Raw genomic sequence first — 13,766 nt, forward strand, 5'->3', positions numbered from 1 at the left:
GATTATGCTGAAATCCAATTTGTATAAGAAAGGCAGGATTAATTGTTAGTCTTTTCCTGTTATTTACCAATTTTAAGACAGTTAGTGTGCTAGAAATCTTCAAGGTGATCAGTATATTCATCTTCTGAGTATTATTATGAACTAATTCCTTTTATATATTTCATATTTTAATTCATTGTAGTCTTTTCAGATTGGCCAGGTGGAACCTCTTCACATGGCTATTATACCCTTTAAACATAATATCAATAGTATTTGATAATTTTCTTTCTCTCACACACAATGAAATGGTCCAGGAGCATCTTGCACTTTCCTGCTGTTTACTGGAATCAGTCACTTCTCCAGGCAGCCCTGATTATTTTTAGTAGGAAATGGTCTTCAGAGAACACAATTTGGGTGGTGGTAGTGGTATTGTTTTTGTTTCTAGGCTTGTTTAATGGCTAGAAAAAATATATATATACTGATATATTTTATATATATATTATATAAGAAAAAAAGTATTATATTGAAATTTCCAATTCAAATTTTAGAGTATAGAGTTTTACTGAACTTTGATTTTACATTCATCTGTCTTTTATGGTTGAAATCTTGGTTCATAATTATCTATTTGTTTTACTTTAAACATATATATGATAGTGTCAAATATTACCACTGTCAGTAAGATAATTGATATAGTTGTTTTCTTCATGATTCTTTTATCCCAAAGGATAAAAAAAGGCTTTCACTTTATATTCCACTCAAGATGTGGAGTCAAAATGCTGTGTTTAACAGTAACTTGAAATGACTATTCTCTGTATGGTTCTGCCAATAATTTTACATTCCTTTGTTTTCAATATTTAGAGATTGTAATTTTTTAATTTTATTTTTAATTATAAAAAATCATTATGTAATTCCAAATCTACCTAATACGTTAAGCTGTATCAAAACTTGAAGTGGTCTTTTCATACTACATATTCACTCATTCACTCAGTAGATATTTGTGAACAGTTGTGCTGAGCCAGTGCTGGGTCTCTAGTGTTGAACAAAACAGGCAAATCTTTACCCTCACGGAGCTTGCATTTCAGCACCATGTTCAGAGAAACAACTCTCTTGACAGTCTCTGCTGTTCTCTTCTGTACCTTCTCTTCTTGGACCCAAAGAAAAGCAAAGGCTTCTCTTCTCCAAGGGATCTGTGTAAAGCACAAGTTACGAGTGGTCTGGGGTGGTTAAGGAAAAGGAAGGCTTCTTTGGTTCTTTCTTATTTCTCTCCATTATATCAGTCAAGATACTTAATATTTCTAGGGCTGAGTTTATACATATGAAAATTAGGGGAAATTTTTAAAAGTGGAAAAATTGATTACCATTTCATAGTGTTTTGAAGACAAATGATGTGTATGTCATTTGTAAATATTATATAAAGATTCAAAAGGATGGGGAAACACTCCGATCTCTCCACAGAGAGAGTAGCAAGGAGTTTATAGACATAGCAGCTCATCCTCTTGAATCTGGGCTAGACCTCTGACTGTTTTGACCAACTGAATGTGGCAAAAGTGACACTGTGCCAGTTTGAAACCCAGTCTTTAAGAAGTTCGGAGTTTCCATTTCCTTCTTGAAATCAGTTGCCATGCTATTGGGAAGCCTAAGCAGACATGTGGAGTGATTCATATTGACGAGAAACGAAGCCTTGGGCTGAGAGTTCTCAGCTGACAGTGAATGACAATTTGCCAACCGTGTGAGTGAATCACCTTGTAATGGATCCTCCAGGACCAGTAGAAGCACCCCAAACTGATGTCATTTGGCTCAGAGATAATGTGGCTTTACCAAGCCCCACCCAAACTGCCAAATTGGAGCAAATAAATGATTATTTGAAACCATTAAATTCTGAAGTGGTTTGATATGCAGCGATAGAGAAGCAACATAATAGGTACTCATTGAGAGGTAGTTTGAGTCTGGAAAAAAAGTATTTACAAGCTTAAATTTAAATCTCTGACCAGAAACAGTTTCTGCTCAGTTTGATGTAGCTATGTCTTACCAAGGATTTCTCTTAATGGCTTAGCATTTAGATTGAGAAACTGAGACAGTGACTGTCACCCGAAACTTAGAGATTTATGACCCTGGTAATACTTTTTCTAGTCTGTATCTACTACAGTATCCCTATTTCTAGTTTTTGAATTTCCATTCTCTTTTGCTTGTGGTCATTTTTATTATCATTACAAACATATCTCCTCATAAGTCATAGTTCTTTTATTTTTTAAACTTTTTATTTTGTATTGGGGTGCAGCCATTTAACAATATTGTGGTAGTTTCAGGTGAACAGTGAAGGGACTCAGCTATACATATACATATATCCATTCTCTCCCAAACTCCCCTCCCATCCAGATTGCCATATAACATTGAGCAGAGTTCTCTGTGTTATACAGTAGGACCTTGTTGGTTATCCATTTTAAACATAGCAGTGCGTACAGGCAACCATAAGTTTTTTCTATGAGTCTCTGTTTTGTAAGTTCACTTGTATTATTTCTTTTTAGATTCCACATATAAGGAATGTCATACAATATGTGTCTTTCTCTGCCAGCATAAATCATAGTTCTTAAAGGTGAATTCTTATTAGCTACTTTTATCTAAAAAACTTTCAGCTCATTTATATATGTGTTAATATTTTAAATCAGCTCTGCAGTGGATTGATTTATCACCATAGAATCAGATGTCCATAAGAGATTTCAAAAGTCCTCTGGTCATCCTACCCCTAAACAAATAAATATGTATTTTATTTCCCAGTATTGACAAGGACGATCCTCACATGCAGGGTAAAGGAAAGAGATAGCAGAGAAGCCCAGTAGATTCTTGAGAGGAAACAGGGATGGGGAGAAATTAAAAATGGGAGTAGGGAAGGGAGAATAAATAGTAGGGCAGACTCTGGTATTAGAATTTGGTGAGTGGTACCCACGATATGCATCTTTCCCTGACATGTTCACAGCCTAGTCTGCTGGGGATCACTGTGCAGTACTGAGGATGTCGTCATGTGTCCACCTTTATGAGTTTCCAGTCTATTAGTGATTAGATAGTGTTTTAAAGCATTGACATGCTATTTTTAGGACCACCTCTGAAATGCTAAGTCAGGAAAGAAGCCAAAGCTAGATAGCAGGAACTTTGCAAAGAATAATGGAAAATCTGAAGCCAGCTCAGAACAAGATTAAAGGTCAGGGCCTGATCTTTTGATCTGTTTTCCAGAGATGGGGAATAAGGAATTTCTGGCAGCTGACTCAAACCCCAGTGAGGAACATGAGCAGTAAAAAGAAATGCTGGAGTCAGATGAGAGGACTGGAAGCAGAAATGCTAGAAAAATATCTTCACTGTCTCCCAACTTTTGTGATTAATTGCACTTAAAAACAAAACCAAAAAATGTTAAGTTTTGGGAACTCATATAATGAGAATGGCCAGCAGAGGGCCTTTAGATGAACATGAACACTTTACTATTCAAGTGGAATCTTTGAGCTTTGATTCTCCTCACTGCTGGATTATTTTTTTTAAGAAAGTGAAAAAAAGAACCTCACATTTTATTGGGAAATAGTTGCAAAATTCTACAGCCTCAGTGTTTGTCAGTGGCATCGCTGTTAACAATTTCCATTTCAGGGAGGACAAGGTGCTTCAGGGAAAGGTCAGTAGGTGGCAAACTTCTACAACCCTTAGACAGCAGGCCTGCCATGGGTAGCTCCTGTTCTAGAGAAATAGTGGGGGTTTGTGCTGCTTTTGGAGGGATGGGTGCTGTCAGTGGTGTGTGTATGTGTCACATTGTAAAATGTGCTGAATGAAAAATAAATTTCTTTTCAAATAATTGTGAAGCTGCTGCTGCTGCTGCTAAGTTGCTTCAGTCATGTCCAACTCTGTGTGACCCCATAGACGGCAGCCCACCAGGCTCCCCCATCCCTGGGATTCTCCAGGCAAGAACACTGGAGTGGGTTGCCATTTCCTTCTCCAATGCATGAAAGTGAAAGTGAAGTCGCTCAGTCGTGTCCGACTCTTTGCGACCCCATAGACTGCAGCCCACCAGGCTCCTCTGTCCATGGGATTCTCCAGGCAAGAGTAATGGAGTGGGGTGCCATTGCCTTCTCCGAATAGTGAAGGCATTTGCCAATTAAGCTAAATCAGTTTGTATCAAAATCAGTTGGTCAACCAATCAGTCCTGAAGGTCATCTGTGAGTGCTGAGGTTATCTCTGTCCCTGTGGGAGAGAGGGTGGAATAGAAGGTTCCTAAATTCCCCTTCAGTTCTGGTAGTCTGTGGATGGAGATGCTCCGCCTTGACCTGAGTTTTACCTACTCTTAATGTCTTATAATCTGGAAGCAGATGTATAGAGCTCCTAATTATACATGGTGTGATAAGATTTCAATTAGATTTTTGGAAGAAAATTTTGAGAGCAAATGTTGAAGAATAACAGGAACATTTGATTAAGTCCATTGGAGTACAAAACATAGAAGGCTGTAATATCACCTTTTGTTTCTTTACTGAAAACTTGGATTCAGTGTTAACTTTTTTTCATTCCTCAGATTCTCAAGGTTTTAAGTTTATGTTGATAAATTCTGGGGAAAAATTATTTCTTCATTTATTCTCTTGGAGAGTCATTTTCTAGTTAAAAGGCAATACAGTAGTCCCTTCTTATCCAAGGCTTTTGCTTTGTGTGGTTTCACCTGTGGTGGTGGTGGTTTAGTTGCTAAGTCGTGTCCAACTCTTGTGATCCCATGGACTGTAGCCTGCCAGACTCTTCTGTCCATGGAATTTTCCAGGCAAAAATACTGGTGTGGGTTTCCATTTCCTTCTCCAGGGTATCTTCCCAGGGATTGAACTTGGTCTCCTGCATCGCGGACAGATTCTTTACCGATTGAGTCATCAGGGAAGCCCATGGTTTCACTTACCTGTAATCAACGGTGGTTTGAAAATTTTAAGTGGAAAATTCCAGAAATAAACAATTTATAAGTTTTAAATTGTGTGCCATTATTAGTAGTGTGATAAAATTTCACACCAGTCCAGCTCCTTCCTGCTCAGGATTTGAATCATCCCTTTGTCCAGTATACTCCATCTGTTAGTCATTTATAGCTGTCTTGATTGATTGTTAAGGTATCGCAGTGCTTGTGTTCAAGGAAACCTTATTTTACTTGATTGGCTCCAAAACACAATGGTAGTGATGCTGGCAATTCAGTTACACCAAAGTGAAGCTGTAAAGTGCTTCCTTTATGCAAAAAGGTAAAAGTTTTCAACTTAATAAGAAAAAAAATCATATACTGAGATTGCTGAGATCATTGGTAAAAGCAAATTTTCTACCCATGAAATTGTGAAGGTGAAAAAAGAAATTTGCTAGTTTTGCTGTCATACTTCAAATAAGTATGTATAGGGAGAAATGTATGTGTGTGTGTGTGTGTATATATGTGTGTATATATATATATATATATATATAAAATGATTTGGCATTATTCACAGTTTTAGGCATCCTGAAACTGGGGGTCTTGGGACTATCCCCCATGGATAAGGAGAGACTACTGTGCGTTGTTTTCAGAACTAATCAGCACATAAAAACTCCTCTCATTCTTTTCTACCACTGTCAAGTTGTTCTTGGATAGGATCATAGCATTGCTATGCTTTTCACCTATGTGATGTGTTAGGAAAATAGCCAGTCCCTAAGCATTTATCTGTAGTACATGTCTGCTGCTTTTATTCAGCATCTTTGAATCTATTCTTTGGTAAGCTACTCATCTCAATTTCGTGTGACTTTGTGAGGCTCTCAATCGTCTGGACCTGCTTTCCCGAAGAGTGGGCGTGTGATTCAGTGTGGCTATCATTCCTTTTGGGGATTTGAGTTTAATACAGGTGGGAAGGATGCTGCTGCTGCTACTAAGTCGCTTCAGTCGTGTCCGACTCTGTGCGACCCCATAGACGGTAGCCCACCAGGCTCCGCCGTCCCTGGGATTCTCCAGGCAAGAATACTGGAGTGGGTTGCCATTTTTTGGTGGGAAGGATAGGGGGGTTCAATATGATCTTTTATTTCTGCCTTTGCTAAACTGGGTGGATATATAACTTTGGCTGCTAATGCTGATGATGCTTGTTCTATTCTCTGAAATTTACTTTGTGGTAACTCCATATTGGTTCACGTTAGCATGGTATACCTTGTTCCATCCTTTTACTTTTCACTTATCTGTGACTTTAAAGTTTGTTTCTTGAAGATAGTATAGAATTGGTTCTTGTTCTTTTATTAAATCTGACCATTTTTGCATTTAAATAGTACTTTTGATCATTTACATTTGATTATTGATATAGTTGGGTTTAAATAGGGTACCTTGGCTTTTGGATCTACTTTATGTATCTTCTCTTTTGTCCATCTTTTCTTCTTTTTTGCTCTTTCTTGGATTATTTTTAATGATTTGATTCTATCTGCTCTTATTGGTGTATTAGCCATTCCTCTTTTGGTAGTGGTTGTCATAGTATGCTTATAATGTACTTATTTATATATTACAGTCTACCTTTTAGTAATATTAAGTCACTCATGTACAGTGGAAAAGCTGTTACAATTGCAGTATGCTTCCATATCCTCTTTCCTGGCCTTTATTTTGTTGTAACATTTAACATATAAAATAAACCTCATAACACATTGTTGTTTTCTTTAGTCAATTAACTTTTACAGAAGTTCTAAATATTTTGTTTAAGTATTTTATATTTACCCACATTATTTACCATTTCTAGTGCTTGTCATCCCTTTGGGGAGATCCATAATTCCTTCTGCCTAAAAACTTTGACATTTTTCTCAATAGTGGTCAGCTGATGATGAATTCTTTGAGTTTTGAATGTCTAAAATAGTCTTCACTTTGCCTTCATTTATCAAATATATTTTCTCTGGGTATAAAATTCTAGGTTGACAGGTTTTTTCCTTTTAATACTTTAAAGATGTTATTGTTTTCTGGCTTGTATAGTAAACAAAAAGTCTACTGCTATCTTTGTCCCTCTGTATAGCCTATCTTATTTCTAAGGAAGGGAAATTATTAGGTCTATCTTTCATGGTTTACCCCTTTATTCAACACTCTTGGAGATTTCCTTGGACAAATTTTTTAGCTCAATTAGTCTTTGATGTCAGTTACGCAGCTCATTTATTAAGCAACTGTTTTTTTAAATTGCATTTTACATTTTCAACATTTTGTATTGTCTTTTTCACCTGTTTGTATTTATAAACACTTGCTTTTGTCAGCCTATTTTATCTCTGTAAAATTAATAAGGATTTTTAAAGTTCTTTGTAATGCTGCATTGAATGTCTTTGTATTAAAATGTTTACATGTTCATATCCTTAAGAATTTATCCTATAAATAGAACACTGGGTCAGGGAAAATAAATAACTTTAAAGACTTTCTTGGAAGCTTCTATTATTAGTTTGCTTCCTGGAAAAGTAAAATCATTGCCATGATCACCCATCTATCCATTACTCCAAACTAACAGTAACTAAGTGTGTATAATATATATGGCATATGACAGGAATGTCTGTTTTGCTACACTTTGCAATGATTCAAATTGTACGATCATCTCCCCCTTCTACTCCATGGTATATTCTGTTGCTCTCCCAGATTTCCTTGAATACATTTTGCCATTTGAGGCAAATTGCTTTCACTTTCAATGACTCTCACCTGAGACTTATCTTCAGTCTGCTTTGGGCTAGTGGAGCTCATTGCCCCCATGAGCAGAGGGCCGGGGGTGGCAGGCAATTGCTCTGCACCAGGGTATCCCTAGCCAATGACTGAAGGTTACAGGATTATGAAGAGCTTCCTGGTATCAGTCTCAACAATTCAGATCTCAATCATACTTCAGGGTCTCCTGTGAGATAAGTTACTTTCCTCAGAACTTTGCCTGAAATTGCACCTTTACTTGGGTTCTCCCCATTCCATGTCCTGATTCCCCACTCCCTTATTAACTTTTTCTGGGATCTCTTCTTAAAAAATAACTTGCACTCAAATCACCTCAGGGTTTGTTTCTGGAAACCTGACCTAAGATATGCCCCAATTTCACTCTACTATAAATACTGTTAATTTGGAGTCTCTTGTCATATATTTTTTTCTCTTGCTTCTACAACACATATATAAACATGAAAATAAAGTTATAAATTATACATATTCTGTAATTCACCTTCGTTTTTTCATTTAGTAATATATCATGGTTGTCTAAGATAATCCATTAATTCTCTATATTAAATGTTAAATTGATTTTATTGAGGTTTCATACTATAATTTTTCAACCCATGTCTCCTGCATTGGCAATTGGATTCATTAGCACTGAGCCACCTGGGAAGCCCCACTTCTTGGCTTAGAAGCAAGTGTTTTAGAAGAAACTGAGAGAAGGAAGCTTAGCTGAGAAACTGGTGTGGGGCCTTCTTCCTGGCCTCTCCTTTGGTGTGAAAACTGGGAGATGGGATCATGTAGAGACTCCAGGCAGATTTTCATTCAGAGGACCTTACCAGGGCCATTCTAACTGCTGTCCATGCTCTGTTCAGAGTTAAATATTTTGACTACCATTGCTGCCTTCAGGAAGATTTGTTGATTTAAAAGTGGAAAGCTACATCTCTGTGGAGTGGAGAGAAACACATATTTTAGGGGCATGCTTTTTATGAAAAAGAATAAAAATTATGAACCTGACTTGAAGCAACATCTGGCGGCTGCGGCAGAGTAATAATGGCAACAAGATATGTTTCAGTAGAAAGGGCTTGCACCCCCACGCCTTGACTCCTACAGGAATTGCAAGGAATAGGTGAGAAATTTCCAAGGCCTCTAAAAAAGCCTGGGAGGGAGCTGAGAACTGAACTGAAAGCCTTGGGGACTCCTTTGCACAGTATGTGGAATGGACAGCCCACCTCAGGGACTGTGTAGAAAATGTAGTTGATTCTTGGTGGATGAGTAGCACCCTTCAAACTGAGGTGGGGGCCAAGAGCAGGAGACCACCACAGGGCTTCCTCATAAGCAGTCACTGTTCAAGGCCAGTGCCAAAGAGTATGGCAGGAAGTAACACAGATGGAGGTTTGGGATTGGGGTACACACTAAGGAGAGGGAGGTTGATGCTCAAGATCATCAAGATGCATATCTTTCAGTCAAGGCTGGAGAGGACGGAGGACAGTACTGATGAGATGTTCCTCATACCCCTCAAGGGTGAGGCCGTAAGCAGTCCTGTGCTTCTTCCCCCAAACATGGAGCCTGGCTGGGGAGAGAGAAAGGGGAGTGGAAGAAAACCTTAAGCCAATGCACAATTTTCAGACACAAATGGTTGAAGTCCTTTAAACTGCTGAGAGGACAGTGATGGGAATGGGAACTTGAGAGCTAGAGTTACAGAGAAAGAAATCACATTCTGAAACAGTATATCCTGAGACATTCCCTTATGATTAATGAACCCACGATTCATCCTTGAACTTCTGACTTTGCATACTGATATTTTTATTTCTGTTGGCTAACTTCTGAGAAATGGTTTGCAAAAACTGCTGATTTTTAAATATATCTTTTATCTAGATATCTATTTTTAATTCTATTATTCACTCTAAAAGTTTTTCAGCTGATTCCTTTGGGTAGTCTAGGCATATAATCATTTGTGAATCATGGTAAATCTTTTCATAATTCCATAGTTATGTACTTCTGGCTTTTGTTTCATGTCTTGTACAGACCAGACTTCCAGAACCACAGATTTTTTCTTATTTTATTCCTAATTTCAATAGGAATAAAACTGCTAGTTATATAACATGTACAGAGAAGTTATTAGGTATTAGGTGCTGTTCCAGGCACTTTACATGTTATGATCTTATTTCTGTCACAGCAACACTGTGAGGCAGGCTCTATCATAATCTGCATTTTACAATGAGAAGGCTGTAGCCAGAGAGGTTAAATAACTTACCTAAGGTGGGAAGTGGTAGTGCTGGCATGTGAATTCAGACTCTAGAGCCTATTAGTCTTTACCTCTAGAAAGGTGTTCTGGGAAATATTTATCAACCAGCTCTCTGGAAAAGAAAAGTCCTATTTCATAACATTTGCCAGTTTTTGTGGTGTAACTACTCCCATCAAGGTTGATGTGGTATCACTGATTATGGGTTTGAAAAGAGATCCTCATAATACCTGCTGGGAACCAGAACTGGCCACACTGAGCAACCCGAGCCCTTCACAGCCTCCAGGAATGCATCATAAGGCAAGGAGGAGACTGCTGTGTAAGGTTTCTGTTGGCTAAGAATCTTTGGCCCTAAGGAACAGAAATTGGGTGGAACTGGCCCAAGCTGAAGGTGAATTTACTATAAGGACACAGTCTCAGAAGGAAGGACAAGAGGCAACAGGGCCTTAGGAGGGCTGGGAATGAGGGAAGATGTGCTGTTGGGTCTCAATGGATACCTTGTCTCTGATTCTGTCTACTGCAGCACCTGTGTTCCTGCATCTCTGACCCACAGAGCAGAACACTACTATCCATCACTCCTGAATGTACTCAGGTTTTTGCCATCAGGAGAGACTGAGATCCTCTCTGACTGGCTCAGCTGGGCCAAGGGTGAGCCCCAGAAAGTCAGCTATGGCCACATGGCATTCGTGTTGGCCATAGTCTGTTTGCCTCTGTGCATGATCACATTGGAGATGTCAGTCTAGACTGGAACCAGCCCCTTCTGTCTCTAAATTGTTACACTTAACACTCATCATCACACCATGATCTTCTGGGCTCCTCACCAACTGTGTGTTTTGAAGAGCTTTCTGAGATTTTTCCCTGTCAGGCAACTTTGCTGACTTTGCCATTCCAGCCTTCTTGTTCGTCCATGAAAATTACAAGCTTATCTCACCTCAGGGCTTTTTTACTTGTTCTCCTAGGTTTTCTCATGGCATCTACCCTCACTTCATTCAAGTCTCTTCCTCAGAGATTCTAAAACTGTGGGTCAAATCCATTTCACCTGTCTTTACTAATCAAGGTCATCCTCATTGTTGCTACAAAAGACTTGCCTATTCTCCAAGCACCTCATAGCCCGAGTCATTTTCCAAGAACTTACGGTCAGCTGTGCCTAGTTCAAGCCGAGTCAGTTAAAACTAAATGGGACCGGTGATCCTCCAAATGGGCATGTGCCAGTGTCCTTTAGCCATTAGAGGGCTGAAAACTCCATTCTCAGATCCTGCCAAGTGCTTACATACTTGAATGTACCAAGGCCTGTGGCTTAGTTACACCTGTGCAGAACGACAATTACAGCAACTTTTTCTAGTCACCTTCCCCATGCTTCCCCATGCTTCAGACCACACCGCTGCTTTAATCTTTATCTCATAAATACCGGAGCCCCTTGCCTTCAGGGAGGCAGATTTCAACTTGTTCACCTATCTCGGCTGCCTGGAGAATAAACCCTCTCTTTGCTGCAAACCTTGTTGTCTCAGTGTCTTGGCTTGTTAGGGAACAAACCTGGATCCCTAACAAGTCCCTGCCTGAGCATCCTGCCTGAAACAGTCCATTCCATTGCCTATCCTCAGATCTGCTTCACTTTCTTCATAATGCTTGATGTTACCTGAAATTATATCGTGTTATTTGACTCTCTGCTCAAGGTCTTCCCATTGGAATGTAACCCATGGGTCCAGGGATTTTTCTCTTGTTTATGGCTATATTTTCAGCCTCTGAAACTATGCTTGGTGTCTGGTAGACACTTAAAACCTACTAGCTGAATGCTTAAGTAAATGAATGAGTTGCAGACTTATTATGAAGTACACATTTAAAAATAAACCTTAACTCTTGATTTTGTTTTCAAATATATTTTTATTTTGTATGTATTGAGTATTCCTTTAAAAATGAGATGTAATTCACATTTTTAATGGTCTCACCTTCCCTAATCTACCCCTCAGCATATTTCTCTAAAGGCTCTCTGTGAACAGAAAAGATGATCTTTTTTGTTTACAAAACTATTTCATAGGTCACTCCATGAAGAGTCATCTTCAATTAACTGCCTATACAGTAATTCAGAATTATCATCAAAATAGATAGATGAACAAGAATGACCCTCTGCTCAAAAAAAAAAAAAAGAGTAAAAACACATTTTAAAAAATATCCTAAAAAGACTTCTTCTTCTCATGAAAAATTCAGAGCAAGAAAGAATGTTATTTTCCTAAGAGAAAGCATGTATTTGGCCATAGACAAGCCTTCCCCAGCTCTCCTCAAAGCTGAGGAGATTTTCTGTTGGAGAAAATTGACAACTTTGCCTTGAGGCTTAATTTTATAGCTTTTACCAGCAGTGGCAGCTGTGTTTACTGGTGGCCCTGCACTGCCCCTGAACAAATTCAAGATTAAGTAAAGGATTGCTGTTTTCAGACAATTACCAACAAAACGAACAACCTCTTACTGTGTGTGAGGCTCCAGGCCTCATGTCCTTACCTTTAAAAATTACCTCAGAAGCTGCTGCTTTTAAAGGTTGAAGTTGGTGTATCTGCTGCAATAGCATGTTTATACCAGTGAAGCTGTGGTTTTCAGCCTTAGTTGCATGTTAGATTCACGGTGGGGGGTGGGGGTGGGGTGGGGGGACAGCTTTAAAAGGGGGACACCAACCTAGTGCTAGCACCCTGGTGGGCCCACGAATGCTTCCTTGTTGGTCGCTCGCCAGGTGATTCCAGCACTGGCTCTGAGAACCACCACTCTCTGGCCCAGGCCACAGTGCACCCCTGAGTTCCATCCTGGATGGGACATCCGGTGGGCTTGCTCACCAATCCTGCTCCCAGGCCAAGTTGTGAAGACAGTTAAGTTTGCCTTTACTCTCTCATCTGTCTCTCTGTGCCCCTCACTCCTGGAAACTTCCCCTCCTGACTTATTCTCAGTGCTCTTATCCTGCCCTGTGCCCACAGTTAAGCACTTGGACTCCAAGGCAATTCTTATTAAAAAAAAAAAAAAAAGCTCATACCCTTTCTAGTGCAGTAGTATTCTGCTCCAACACCAAAAAATATGTAACTGAAAGGAAATGTGGAATGCAACAGAAAGTCACTGGTGAGCTAAGGTAAAATTAGGGAGAGGAGGGAAGTGCTCCTGACCCGCATCAGGGCCCTTCTGGGAAGCAACAGTCTACTCAAAAACACCCTGTTCTGCTGGGTGACTCTGGCAGGTTTAGTGAACCCCTCTCTGCCTCAGTTTCATCATCTATAAAACAGGGGCAACCCACAAAATTGTCATGAGGATTATATATGTAAAGCATCTGGAGAGTTCTTGACCCACCATAAGCAGTCAGTGCACATTAGCAGTGATTGATATCACTGTTATCATAATTTAAAATTCTTGAATTTAAGATTGGGTGAGGAGAATTCCACACGGAGCAGGCAAATAAACAGAAGGCATCATGATTTATTTCTTTTGCTGCTAACGTTCTCTGACGTTCAAGAAATACTTTGAGCCATGGCATCCTCATCAGTACACATGTGTCTAATTCCTGTATCTCAAGACAATGTCTAATTTATGCTATCCATTTAGTTGTATAAATTCCAAGATCTAGGAAAAAACTCTATACCTGAAACTAACTAAACTGTACTTCAATTAAAAAAAAAAAAGAATCTTTTCCAAAAAGGCTGAGTGGTCAAACAACCTATGCATTCCATTGTAGGAAATATGCTTTCTATCTACAAAGAAAAAGTATACTACTTGCAAAGAACTGGGAGTAAAAATGCCCAGAGATGACCTAATTAATTGACTTCTGTCCTTGGAAGAAACATGAGGGTTTGTCCCCTGACACAGAAGTTTTCATCTTCTCAGTGACTGATCTGAATGTACTGAATGTCAAATTTAGGGCGCGTTTCTCTC

This window comes from Giraffa tippelskirchi, chromosome 7, assembly GCF_054371585.1.
Source record: "Giraffa tippelskirchi isolate mGirTip1 chromosome 7, T2T-mGirTip1v1.2.pri, whole genome shotgun sequence".
Taxonomy (NCBI): domain Eukaryota; kingdom Metazoa; phylum Chordata; class Mammalia; order Artiodactyla; family Giraffidae; genus Giraffa; species Giraffa tippelskirchi.